The 13,284-nt window shown below is 40.2% G+C and overlaps 1 protein-coding gene and 1 long non-coding RNA gene across 2 annotated transcripts in view; both read right to left on the bottom strand.

The window, feature by feature from the left end:
• Window positions 1-2,234, bottom strand: part of LOC140070237 (mucin-5B-like) — a 51,178-nt gene extending 48,944 nt beyond the window's left edge. The window contains exon 1 of the mRNA XM_072116592.1: window positions 2,123-2,234. The gene's annotated coding sequence lies outside the window, so the exon portion shown is untranslated. The remainder of the gene's footprint in view (window positions 1-2,122) is intronic.
• A 3,813-nt stretch (window positions 2,235-6,047) lies between these two features.
• LOC140070985 (uncharacterized) lies at window positions 6,048-13,253 on the bottom strand. Its single transcript, XR_011849022.1, has 3 exons — window positions 13,173-13,253; window positions 9,187-9,409; window positions 6,048-6,152 (listed from the first exon to the last, which is right to left on the bottom strand). It is a non-coding gene; the product is annotated as an uncharacterized lncRNA (long non-coding RNA).
• Window positions 13,254-13,284: the final 31 nt, after the last annotated feature.

Below are 13,284 nucleotides of genomic sequence, written 5' to 3'. Positions count from 1 at the left end.
CATAGGTGCACGGCTTGTTATATCACAGAGAGTAATCAGAGATGTGGGTGTTATAACAAGCCGTGCACCTGTGTGACCATGGTCAGATTAATGTCACCTAGAAGTAAACATAGAAGCTTCCTATAGAATGACAGCAAGCAGAGATCTAAAAAACCATGAGGAATTAATACAGAAAGTATATAGGAAAATTGTATAACTTTTCATTAAACAAACAATAACATTTATTTCCTGAAAGAGCACTTTAACAATCTAGAATCCCAATCAGTAGGGAGAGTTAAAAACCTTGTGCGACTTTTGGGCTCTGAAATTGTCCCATTCTTGTGCCTCATAAGTAGCAAAGTACAGCATGCTAGACCCAGACTTTTGCAGCTACTATTTGGGACTAAAAAGTCACACACCAAAACCAAAAGTCACAAAAGTGAGACTAAATAGGCAGCTCATCATATGTATCACGAAGGGAAAAAACTACATTGCAATGATGAGTAGGCCAACCTCAGAAAACTTGAAAGAGTGGCAGCCGAACTATGATACATGTGCCCCTAAGACTACAGACCTAAACTCCACTTTTCATTTAGGGAGTCTTTCTCTGCAGGTGCTAATACAGTAGGCAGAGTAGGTTACGTGATGTAGCTCACCTCCACCGCTTTGCCTGTGCTGCTGATCAGACCATACGCCACAGTGAGCAACACATGACAGAGGGTTACAGAGGTGCTCTCGCTCTGTACTACTCGTGGTAACTTTGAGGCTACGTTCACACATGGCGTTTTAGATCTGTTAAAAAACATGCGTATATGTAATATGTAAAAGCCTAATGTGTTTCCTCTAGTGGAAATACATTAGAGAATAATATCTGGGAGTACACTAGAGGATTAACCGGTTAAGGACCGGGTCCATAGTGATGGTATTAAATATTCCATGCCATGTACTCGGAAGCGGGAAAAAAATTCCAAATGCAGTGAAAATGGTGAAAAAACGCATTTGCGCCATTTTCTTGTGGGCTGGGACATTACGTTTTTCACTGAGCGCCCCAAATGACATGTCTACTTTATTCTTTGGGTTAGTATGATTACGGATATAACGGGAGCCCTCTCCATGCAGCGCGACCTGACCACCGCCGTGAATACACGGCGGGCGGTCACAAACCAGTTAAAATGCAGAAAGCGCTTCCCAGAGATACAAGTGCAGATCCTGATATAAACATCTTCACACCTGCTTGCACTTCCGGCAATGAAGAAAAACGCTTCCAGAATAGCCAAACCCATTGTAACATTTAGAAACACATGACGCACATGTCCTGACCCATGGATTTTGACGCATGTATTTTGATGCATCCAAAACGCCACGTGTGAACGCAGCCTCAGCACTGCTCCCACCAAACACGGGTGTCGCCTCAAGCAACAATAGTATAAAGGTAGAGCAGCAGTAATAACACGGCTGTGCTCCCTCATTATTCTACCATGGAACTACCCTCTGGCTTTAACAAGTGCAAAAGAAAATGAGTGAGATTTTCCCTTTTAGTGGAACTTCAAAATATTTTTTTTGATTGGTAGAAACATACAATAATATTTAGCCTTCATTGGAAACTTGTGATCAGGAGCCCTTTTTCTGGCTCCCCCATGTCCCCATAGAGAATATTGCCAAAATGTTTTTATAATACAACAGTTTTTTCCGATAAAAAGAAAAGTTTACCATTCTCTCTGCAGAGCAGTGGCCAATGACGGCGGTCCACCCCAACCCCACCCTTGGGAGACTGCTTTGTCATGCGTGTATTTCCAATATAATGGTAATGGAGATGGCGTTTTTTAATTTCAAATAGACACATGATGGAGCTGTTTCCTGAGGATGGGGGGAGGGGCGGTGCTCACTGGCCACTCCCACGGGACACAGGACACTGCTCTACAGAGGGAAAGGTGAACTTTCATCCAACTTTTCTTTCTATAAGAAAAAGCCAGTTTTATTATAAAAACACATTGGCAATGTGTACACTATTCTCTATCTGAACACGAAGAAGCCAGAAAAATGGCTCCTGATGACATGTTCCCTTTAATCCAATAATCCAAGTTTCACTTCCATATTCTTCTAGGCGGTTCATAAAGTGAGATGGGAAGTAAAATGCACCTACCATGATCTACAAGTGCTATTGACAAATGTTCCCGATGGATAAATATCATTGTTATATGTACAAGAACATTGTTTCGCAGGGATACACCCCAAGTTAGTGACATCGTCCAACACTAATCCTACAAAAAATGAAAAAAAGTTAGTCTAACATTCTCAATAAGTAGGTATGTAATGCATTTTCAAGTTAAAATTGGTTTTATCTGTACATTTTGATCACTGCTACAAATCTTTTCAAATTTTAAGGGACTTTTGCAACTGCTTAAGGGACCATCCAATACAGAACATCCCAGCTTTATGGGTTAACTAAGGCGGAGGGGTTTTTATTCCTAGATAAGGGTATCGGCTATTTCCCAAAATCATATATTTATCACTTGCATCTGATTCTTATTCAATCTGGAGTCTATAAAGGTCCATGCACTCATCATCTTTTACTTAACCTACCAATGATCTCTTGGGTCTCCCAATTAACGGACTGAACACTCCCCCAATCCATCCTTGATCCATCTCTCTCCACATTTCTCATCTGCCTCTCCTTTGCTTCAGTCCCGCCACTGGTTACCAAATTAATAAGGAATTCAGTTTAATATTTGACCTAAAAAGCCAATACCAACCCAAATGTAATCTCCCCTCCTCACTAACCTTTGCTTCTATCTGCTACTATACACTCTTATCACAACTGTCTCCGAGGTTTCTCCTGTGCATCCCCCATGCTTTAGACCAGAATGTGTCTGACTGGCCCCCACCTTCCAAACCTTCAAATGTAATCCATCTGTTCAGAATTTCCTACAACTTGCAATAACCTCACCTAGTGTATCCACCTACTCTCCCATAAGGGATGTTAGCCATCACAGCAAGGGTCCTCCCTCCACTTCTTCTAGAACTTTTTTATCTTTATTCTACTTCCATTGGTTATTGTCTTAATGTAATGCATGTGAAAACCTTATCAAATGAACAGTGAAATGTAATTAATGGTGCTCTGTAAACAAATAATTATAATAATCTAGTGCATATGGGATACATGTCTATTATAAGAAAATCCCTTTAATGATGAACCACTTAATTTCTCCCATTTAAAGCAGTCTTCTGCTGCTAACGGGCTGTAAGAAGTCAGATGTGTTGCCTCTGAAACTCCCTAAGAAGACTGCCTACATTAAGTATATCCATGTGTGTATACATATTTAAATGTGTAGGTGTGAATCTGTTGTATATGTGTGGGTGTGTATATATGCTGTAAGTGTGTATAAGCTATGTACAGGCTGCATTTTTGTGTCTGTCTGCATATATGCTATATGTGTGTATATGCTGTATGTGTGGATATGCTGTATATATACTGTATGTATGTATACTGTATATGTGTGTGCATGATGTGTATATTCTGTATGCATGTGTGTATATACTGTATGTGTATGTTTATGTTTTATGTGTGTACGGTGTGTGTATGTACTGCATGTATGTTTGTTTATTTGCTATATGTTTATTCTGTATGTTTGTATGTGGTGTGTATATACTGTATGTGTGTACATATGCTATATGTCTATAAATGCAGTATTTGTGTATATTTTGTGTTTACACTATATGTAAGTGTATAAATGGTGTGTATATACTGTATGTCTAATAATATGATGCATATATATCATATGTGTTTGTATATAATGTGCAAATAATATGTGTGTATGAATTTGATGTGTATATACTGTATGTGTGTATATGATGTGCATACTGTATATACTGCATGAGTGTGCATATTATGTGTATATGCTGTATGTATGAATGTATAAATTAGTATGTAAATGTGTTATTATGAGCGTATACATATATGTATGTATGTATGTAAAACATCAAGTGTGTGTATATATAGGTATATAAATATGTCTATATATGTGTGTAAAATGTGTGTAATGCTTCATGTTGTTTGGTTTGTATGGTCTTATGAACTTATCATCTTCTACACTGACTATATAAAGATTGCTCAAGATATCATGTACTGTGAGATGCATTCCAAAGGCTACTTTAAGAAGTAGAGGCCATGAAAGCTGGGGATGCAGGATTTTATCACTCAATTTAGCATACAATAGTTAGCATTGGAAAAAATTATACTAACCAATGATTTTAGGAAATGGCTATTTTACTCCATAGTATAAAGGCTCTAGATGCTCTAGATGCTTTAGATTCTTTTTACTGATTTCTGAACCACAAGATGTTGCTATATATATATATATATATATTACTGCTTATATGCTGCCATGTGTAATCATGTTATCTGCCACATCTAATTTTATGTATAGGGCCTCCCTGTATCCACTACTTATCTACCTCAAAAACTCCCAATATCAAAAGGTATATTAATAATGATGTAAATATTGCGATCTTTTAGATCTCCATCAATAGAGCAAGTGTTATCTCTGGCCAATTCCTTTATTTAATTAATTACCCTCTGCCTGACAATTGAACTGTTCTAACATTGGAAGCCCCAGCAAGATCCCGATTCTGGTCCAGGACAAAAGCAGAGAGGAGCTGACCCAAGTGAGCCGTGGTCTCACTGCTTTCCAGAGCTGAGAGGATAAATCCAGAGGACAGGTTCTAGGTTACATTATATTTTTGGTTTTTGATTTGGAAGGGGTAGATATTCAATGATTAGATTGATTTTTCTTTTTTTCCATTTTTTTTGTTTTTTTTATTGTGTATTTTCATGTGATTTGTGATTGGGAGTGTCAGAAATTGTTTATGTTTGTTGTCTGGAATTAGTTTGTTCTGCACATACATATGAGATTCCTTGAGTGATTTCTTTAGATGCATAAGGGTGAAATCAAGAAAACCCTAATTGTTCTGATTGTGAAAGGGAATCCATTTAGGTGTGTGTCTGACGTCATTTGAACTGAAGACAAAATGTAGGTAAAAAAAAACTGTAAAAACAGTGTACAACAGTGCTCTAAAAGTGTACAAATATGTACATATATTTAAGGGGAAGGCGGGTCCCATTAAGAAGTCTGCTATGGGGCCCAGCCTCTCCTAGTTATGCCCCTGAGGGGGACTGTACTTAATTCCCGCTAATGATGTTCAATTAGTTAAGGGAATCTTAAAATAACTTTTTAATGGTATACTGGCATGTCAATTACATCTTGGTATATTTGTCCCATAGGTCATATGTGGTAACTGGACTTGCTGCCTAATGTTAAACTTGCCTCACATGAATAGATGAGACTTGAACTGGTGTGTCTTAATGGGTTTGTCCAACCTTCACATTTTTTAAAGACCACATGGGAGGCTATAAAACCAAAAAAGAATCTATGCTACATCCCTCCAGCATTTCAGTTTAGTACTGTGCCTTCCTTTACCACCTGACTCCATATGAATATGGAGAATCAGCGGTGAGGTCACGGCCATATACACACTAATGCTGACAAAGTCTGCAGGCAGGACCTAGAGGGGTGCACACTGTGGTTACATTTAGTGTTGCGGAATATTATGGTGCTTTGTAAATAAAGCTTTGTTATATTATGGTGACGGGAGGCACAGCACTGGACTAGAGTGTCTGAGGGAGGTAAGTATCACTTCTTTTGTTTACTGTCTCCCCGTGGCACTCTGTTGTGGTCTGGGTACCAATCCTGGACCCAAAGCCCCACCAATAACCGCTGTAAACCCTGCCGCCATGTGCATACTGCAATTTTGGGGAGGGTTGTCAATCACCTCAGGAATTTAAATGCCGCTGGTGACTTTAAAGAGCTAACACCAGCAATAGGTGCCAGCTAACCCCGGACCAGAACTTCTAATAAAGTGTGAGGACATGAAGCTTTGCGGTTCGTGTCTGCTCAACAATATTCATCAGTATCAAAGAAACACTTTACATTTCTTTATATAAAAACACAGTATGTACATCACCATTGACAGTGAACAATTCATCTTGCCTTTTGGACAGACACATCCAGATACACATGGTCCATCACAAAAATAATCTTGCCCGGGATTAGAACAGGTAGATATACATGGTGCACTGCACTCCTTGTAGATGAGATTATGTGGACACGATTTATCTAAAGCACAAATAAGAAAAAGATAATATTCAAGCTTCTTTTTTAGCATAACCTCAAGTCTCAGATTTATCTTTTCCTGCTAATAAGCAAAAGTATTAGACACAATGGGGATGTATTAAGCCAATTTTTTTTAGATTCTGGTGTAATTTTCCCTAGAAAATGCTTTCCACCACATTTATCAAGGCTTTTAGATTTGTTTTCAACATATTTCCGACTCGTCCGATTGTGGGAAAGGGTGTGATCTCCTAAAAGGCGGCATGGCTGGTTAAAAAATTGCCTGTGTGCCAAATATTTTAAAACTTTGTGCCACATTGTGGAGTTTAGAAAAACTCTATGAAGGTGTAAAATACAACATGCCAGAATTTAACATCACAGTGATAAATGTGGCGCAGCAAAAAACTAGTTTTGTCTGCACTGGTGGAGCCTGCAACACATTGGGGGGGATGTATTAACGCACTTGCGGCACAATTCTGGTGGTTTTGCACCAAAAACAGTGTGAAAACCCTTACACCACATTTATCAAGGCTTTTTAAACCTGTTTTTAGCCATTTTTTCCGACTTGTCTGGCTGAGGGGGTGTGACCTTCGGAAAAGGGGCGTGGTTTGGTCGTAGCCTATTTTAATGTTCCGTGCTCCAAAAATTGTGATGCAGAGTTTAGACCACTTTAAAGTAGGTCTAAACTGGAAACCGACAGTCTTATCCTGCACCAGATTCATTAATACAGTGATAAATCTAGTGCAGAAAATGACTAGGGTTTTCCTCCACTAAACTGGGACACATTGATAAATCCCCCCCAATGTTACATCTTTCTCAATATGTTTAATTTTTTGATATTGTCTTTAATAAAAAAAAGAGTTCTCTTTCCTCAGTACTGCTGAGGGGTAACTGTGGTGGGTACACTGGCAGCTGGGTGAGATATTTGTAGCTGCTGCAATAGACTGGGTGTAAGGAGCACACATGCCTGAGATGACTCTTGTATGCCCCTCTAGTAATTAGGATGGATCTTGGTCCAGAAATCTTCCACTGACAGGGCAACTTTGGGACACAGTTCTCTGGCGGCACGAACAGCGGCAATTTTACCTCCATTAGTAAAGGCCATAGAACTCTCAGAGCAGAGTTATTCTACCACTGAGTGTTATCTATTGATTAGCCATCTCTAATTTATTTGTTTAAATTTGAGAACACAATAGATAGCTCATACAAGTGTAACAAAATGGGGCTCATTTACTAAAAACTGTGCAAACTGCACTATGTGCAGTTTGTCTGTGAAGTGTGCAGAGGGCGCTAGATTCATGATTTGTGGTGCCTGTTATTCATAAGTCTGGCACCCCCTGCACTGCTCCCGCAGAGTGCACCATACTTTTTTGGGTGCACCTTTAACATAGAGCGTACGACACACATCTGTAAGACTTTGCATGTTAAATGTGGCGCACGGTCTGACTGAGCACTGTATCGGGCATTTCAGTGCAGAATTTAGTGCAGCTGCACCACAAATGTGTCTCGGACACTTCTTACATACATATGCAAGCTGTTTGCACATGAAAAAACATGTAAAGTCTGATGGAAAACTGGCGCAGGGGCTTTAGCAACATTATTTAAAAATGTAAAAATATTTGTATAAATAATGTGTTAATAAATATAAAAATCCCATGCAGAAAAGATATACCTAATCATTTTGCTGGAGGTTTATATCATTTATACATAAGTAAATGCAATAAGTGGCAATTCCACTTTTGTTTTATTGCAATATTTTTGTAGTTTGCTGTGTGATAAATATACGGTAACTTGCTAAATTTATTTACAAACTAATACAGTTCCAGTTGGACTTTTGATATTTTGTTTTTTAATTAAAAATGGCAAATCTTTTAAATGTTGTCCATCTAGGAGATTTCAAGCAGATTTCAACCAGTCTATGGCCCCTTAATACCATATATACTCGATTATAAGCTGAGTTTTTCAGCACATTTATGCTGAAATAGCCCAACTCGGCTTATACTCGAGTCTATTAAAAAAAAAAAAAAGTTAGTACTCGCTCTTCGGCGCTATCCTCCAGCATCCTCTTCTCCCTGCAGTAGGCCTTCAAGTTCCCAGCCTGGCCGACAGATGCACGTCTATGCGATCTGCCAGCACAGAACTATGACGGGGCATTTTCACCGTCTGCTGACATCACTCTTTCTCAGCTGTGCGGGGCACTCGGCTGGGCGTTTCATCAAGGAGGCCACTTGGCTGGGCATTTTATTAAGGGGGGCACTCTGCTGGGCATTTCATCAAGGAGGCCACAATGCTGGGCATTTCAGCAAGGGGGCCACTATGAAAAAGGACCAAACCTTTTAGCAAAAGCCGCAAAAAATTGCAATGTCTTTTTACCACCAAAAAGCCAAAAAAGTGTATTTTTTCTTTTTTTTCTTTAAATGTTTTATGTTTGAATATTGTTGTAAATGATTTACACTTATTTAAGTATAATACTGCCTTAGACAGGGTCTACTAGACATGTTGACCAAAGTCGGTGCATTTCCACCTAGTTCAATATTCACTGCTAGCAAAATACTACAAGCTGTAGCATAGGAGAGGATTACTGCTCCCCTTTATATTTTCCACTCTTTGGCCTCCATTATAATTTGTCTATTCTTGTGTCTCCATTATTTTTTATCTTCTCTGCGGTCTCCAGTATTTTTGTCCGATCTGGTGGTCTCCATTAATACTGGTCATCTCTGGGTTTTCCATTATTATAGTCTCCTCTGGATTCCTTCATTATTATTATCTTCTCTGACATCTCCATTGATAGGAGGTCACCATTATCAGTTATCTGCTATGGGCAATGTATTATTTATTTTATGTTGCACTGTCTATGCCCTGTCCATGCTCTGATAATTTCATGCCTTTTATTGGCTAAAAACTTTTTAGTAATTAGTCTTATATCTGTTCTTTGATACGTAAAACCACAGAGTGATCCTAAAGGTGGACTAAGCCTTAAAACTTAAAGGGCTATTTCTTTTATCGCATTAGCTAATTTAGATAATTAGATAATACTCACAGCACATGTTTGCATTCCTCCATTCTGGTGGTCTTCCTCCAGCGAGTGCACATTGCCGGGAGTATTCTGTGATAGTGCCACACAAGCAAAAAGACCTATACTGTGTCGTAGCACTACAAAGGCACATATCCAGCATGTAAGCCTCCACATAAGGGTCAGGATTTATCAGTCTGTTGCATCCTTTCCATTTATAGTTTTTTAAGTGTTTCATGCACATAGGTCTCTAGAAAAAGGAAATAAAATATTAATAATGAAAAAAACAAACTGCTTTTTAAATAGGCTGCCAAAGATTTACAGAAAATTAATCAGTGTAATAACCTTCAGGGTGCGTTCACATGATACGTTACATCATGTTTTTTTAATGCGTATTTGGCGCATTCCAAAGGCTTCAGCCTTGATCGCATGCTGAAGTAACATTGCGTTTTAGCTAATGCATTGGAAACACAATGTTACCTCAATAAGTGATCCAGGCTGAAACCTTTGGAATGCGTCAAAATCACATTAAATAAACGTGATGCAACACATTTCCTCACCAGAACAACCCACTTGACAGCTAATTAATTTGGCCTTCCCACACTCAGTGTCTTCTAGCGCAATTAGAGTAACTGTGCTTGTATGACGATACAGTCTTATAGCGCAACATTAACTGCATGTGTATACCCAAAGCGACAATAACTGCATTTGTATAACTATACAGTCCAATAGTGCAGTGACAATATAAAGCGTTGCGGCTTTCTGCAATGTGGAGACTGAGAACAAGGGCACCATTGAGGGCTTGGTAGAAGACAAGTGGAGATAACAAAGTCATCAATCCACCATGGATTGAAAACAATGAGAGTTAAGAGGAAGAGGTGATGCCAGCAGAGGACACGGAAGGGTGCAAATGCGCGGTGGTCAGCCCAGGTACTAAGCACACACATGGTATGGCATTTTTTAAAGCAATGTACAGAAGATAATAATTTGCCACTTCCTGAAGCAAGCAACAATCTGAGCACCACATGTATTACTAGGCCCCGGAAAACAAAATATGAGCTGCAGTGGATGACGCTATAAGAAAACATGAAAACACATGAGGCTCCCTCTGCTGTTTCGTTGCTTCAGCCTCTAACACCGCCCCGTGAATGACAAAGTCACATGTCTCCCTGCAAACAAAAGATGTGATGTGGTCTTTTACTGCCATGTGCCATTAATGTTAGATAGGAAATCCTCCACTAGTTTCTTCACCAGAGTGTGCATGTATACTCTCATTTTTGTCTCATACTGCAGTGGTAGATCAAGGAGGAAATGTTATCCTTATTATGGGGATCCAGCAGGGTGGCCATCCAGTAATTATCACTGGTGACCATGCAAGCAACTTAGCAGTCTTTGCACTGGTGCTGAAGCATGTAGTGGCTCAAGTGAGGCCAGAGGCAAGGACAAGCTGTCCTCAGTGGGACGTTCCTCCTCCTCTGCAATCCCCCAGCTACACTCTAATGATGCACATTAGCCGCACTGGTTGCCACCCTGCTGTGAGGCAAACTTCTACTCCAAAACTGTCCCCTGGCAGGTCAGTAGAGTACCTAGACAGCATTACTTCACCACCAATGACTTGGACTACATAAGGTACATTTGTTCAGTATTGCACTGTCCCAGGCCAGTCTACACAAGGCTTTCAGGGTGGGTTCCCAGAATGGAGGTCTGCTACTGCACTGTCCAGCAAGGGAACAGTTTTGGAGCAGGAGGAAGAGGACATGGAGGAGGAGTAGTTGATCCAGGCTACAAGGATAGCGTAGCATCCTTCATTCCAATACTGGACCATGAGACTAAAATGAGGGAGTACAAGTGCACTTTGGTGTATGCCCTACTGGTAGAGTTCCTATCTGACATTACAAGCTCAGTGGCAGCACACAAGGAGAAGAATGCAGTCACCAACATGGCAGAAGCACCAGCACCACCTCGGGAGGAAGAGTAAGCATGGCCACAATGTTGAATGCCATCAATTGCCATCAATGGTTCAATTCTCCTAAACCTCCACCAAGTAGTGCTAGGAGGAAGATTGGGACTTACAAGGTGGAAGATTACCTGAACTTCCAATAGAATTCTTTTTCTGCAATGCTGCATTAATGGAACTTCACATGCAAATGGGGTGATGTGTCTGTTGTTGATGGGGAAAGGGGAAGTGTGTGTTGTCAGTGAGGGGGAGCTTGTGTGTTTTCTGTGGGGAAGGAGAAGCTTGTGTGCAGTCAGTTTGTATGTGTTGTCAATGGGGGAGCTTGGATATGGTCAGAATGGGAGGAGCTGTTAGTGAGGGATCCCTTGAATGTTGTCAGTAGAGTTGTTAGTGAGGGATCCCTTGAATGTTGTCAGTAGAGTAGCGGTGTGAGTGTTGCCAGAAGAGAGTGGGGAACAAATTTTTCACTGCAATCTACTTTTGTTACTTTTCTTAAGGGGTTTTCTGGGATTAAATTTTTTCATATATGGCTCTGGTTGGGTAATAAAATAATTGCAGTCAATAGCCATGCATCTACTACAGCAGGAGTTTCAGAGTTTCATACTGGTAACATATGTGCAGCTATCGATATGACATCAGCTGCAGCCTCTGTGTGTACAAACAGTGACCAGTTGTGATGGGAGCTTTTAATTTATTTCTTTTCCCCATAGCCATAAATATAACAAAATGATAGCCCCTACAACCTCTTTAATTGTATACCACTTTTGAGAAGTTTTCCTGTTGTTTCTTAGTATATCTTAGTTATGCTTGGTTTCACCTTAGGTCTCCGGCACGTGAACAATGTGTGCATATCACAAACCACAAACAATGAATCTGTGGTCTGCTGTTTGAAGTTTGTGTGTCATCTGTGTTCAAGGTCTGCTCACAGCCAATGACAGGAGCAGATACTGCCTGAGCCATAAATCCTGACCTACTTTGTGGCTCAGTCAGGCCACAACTCATACATTGGGCCATTGAACCCAGGGCAATGTTCATGAGCCAAAAGAAATATGTCAGGGACATGAGGGACACTTATAGTTCCAGGCACTGTGACTGTACTAATATTCTTATATCTGGTATCCATGACCACCTTCCTTCTAAAATCAACTTTTAAAATTATGTTAATAAGCCAAAAAGGCGTTACCACAGCCTGTATTAAGCTAACAGGCTGGGAGGGCACACTTCAAAACGCTCTTTCCTCTAAACCAGGGGTCCGTTTTCCATGGTTCTCGAACCACATGTGGCTCTTTTGATGGCTACATCAAGTTTGTGCTGAAAATCTCTACTCAGTGTATACATGAGTATATAAAAAAATAAACTTAGTACTCTCTTAGTACCCTCCGGCGCTCACCCACGGCATCCTCTTCTGCTCTTTGGGTTCCTGGCAACACAGGCAAAGGTACGATGCTCAGTCGGACCTTGCGCTGCATTTATAATGCAAAGTCTAACAGAAAGTGGTGCACTCTGCCAGGGCAGTGCAGGGGGCTCCAGATTAATGAAGAAAGTGCGCCAGAAATTCAGAATCTGGCGCCCTCGGCAAACTACACAGGCAAACCTCACATAGTACAGACTGCACTGTTTTTAGTAAATGTTCCTCATTGTATAGCTCTCATGGAATTACATTTTGAAATATGTGGCATTCATGGCTCTCCCCGACCCCGACCCCTGTCCTAAACTCTGGCACATAGAAACACACTTTTGGTGTCCTTTTAAAGAGTAAAATCTCCCCTTTAATACACTCAATATCAATGTCTTTAGGTACCACTGAACTGGAGATATCCATTGTTAAATTTAAAGCCGGGATTGGATTACTGTACATAAAAATTACATTTTTTAACTGCCACTTTAACAGTAGATATCTCCAGGTCTGTGGCGCAATTCAGAAGATATAGAAGTTGGTTACTGTTATGATATGTATACACTGACTTTTTGCAGGGGGCAAGTGCAATTAGAACATATATCCGCTGTATGGCAGTTGTGAGAAGCCACAGTATCAATTCCTAAAATCTGCTCTTACATAAACTTGGCATCCTTTTGTGGGCTGAGGCTTCGGATCTTGACAATTTTGTTCTGGCTTCCTGAATTTGTACAGTTCTCCAAACAGTATTGGGTCAATCACATTTCCTATA

Source organism: Engystomops pustulosus, chromosome 7 (genome assembly GCF_040894005.1).
Source record: "Engystomops pustulosus chromosome 7, aEngPut4.maternal, whole genome shotgun sequence".
Classification (NCBI taxonomy): Eukaryota; Metazoa; Chordata; class Amphibia; order Anura; family Leptodactylidae; genus Engystomops; species Engystomops pustulosus.
The sequence above is the reverse complement of the archived record's forward strand: the minus strand, read 5'-3'. Positions and strand labels throughout refer to the sequence as shown.